Raw genomic sequence first — 1,188 nt, forward strand, 5'->3', positions numbered from 1 at the left:
TCTTAAAACTACTTTATTCCCAAATACTAAAAAAAAAAAACAACAGAGCAACTATTTTGATCGTATCTGCCATTTTTCACAGAGACCAGCTGAAACATTTGATGCAAATCAAGGGTTTCAAAAATGCTTCCAAGAGTCCAAGTGGAGGCATTGGACGCCTCTTTGAAGCTAAAAACATGTTCGGTTTGAATACATCGTAACTTATAACACCATCAAGGGAATCTGGAGGAACTGATGGCAGCTCTGCTCCAGTGTGTGTTAGCAGACCAGCGTGGCCAGGAGAGGTAGGGACCCTCCACCTGTCGCTGCAAGCACAACTATCGGCCTGAAGAAGGAGAAAAACCGACCAATAGCGGAGGAACCCGAGGCGGAACAGCTACTGCTTCAGACTAGAGGTTTTTTATTTAGTGGTATCAAAGTAAAGATTGTTGAAGAACACCAAAGTCCGTCGCAATTTTCTTTTGAAAGCATCATTTCAATAGCTTGGGTGCCATTCTGAACTTAGTCCCGCCCACAACGTTTGAGGTCGGGAAGTTCGGTCTGGCATTGCTCAATAGTAGCGCGAGTATGCTCGCCCAATATCTGGCGGGCCAATCAAATTGTCAGGGCGGGCTTTATACGATGACGGACAGATGATCAACAGTAACGTAATCAACCACGTGACCAAACGGCGATGCAACTCGGCGTGAACGGTGAGCTGGATATAGCCAGCGGTCGTTGCCAGCTCCTTTTCGGAAGCCCGGAATCCTGGCTGCTGAACAACATGCTAGGCTCCGATGTTTTCAAGCCAACGTTCTGGGTATCGTCGTGGACGAAGTTCATCTAACTTACAAATGGTAACAGATCATCTGACCTTCTGATTTAGTAAATAACTCGCAATGTCGTGATATTAAACCCATGTTGTAAACATAGCAGGAAACGTACGTTTGAGGTCAGGAAGTTTAACATACGTCACGCACTCCGTTGCTCTTATTGGTTGTAGGTCTATCCAGTTGAGTGGAGAGGCATTTTTTTCCTGGTTCGTTCGAAACACGCCCCATAATCACAGCTCTATGGAGCAGCATCAGACTCATTCTGACTAGAATTGAGTCGGACTACGTCAGGCTATCATTTCCTTTTCCTTTACTTTCTTCTACACACAGAGCCAGCATGTCAGAGTCCACATTATGTTTGGGTGAAAGTTTAGCC

The sequence above is a fragment of the Cyprinodon variegatus genome, unplaced genomic scaffold (genome assembly GCF_000732505.1).
Source record: "Cyprinodon variegatus isolate N-32 unplaced genomic scaffold, C_variegatus-1.0 Scaffold504, whole genome shotgun sequence".
NCBI classification, from domain to species: Eukaryota; Metazoa; Chordata; class Actinopteri; order Cyprinodontiformes; family Cyprinodontidae; genus Cyprinodon; species Cyprinodon variegatus.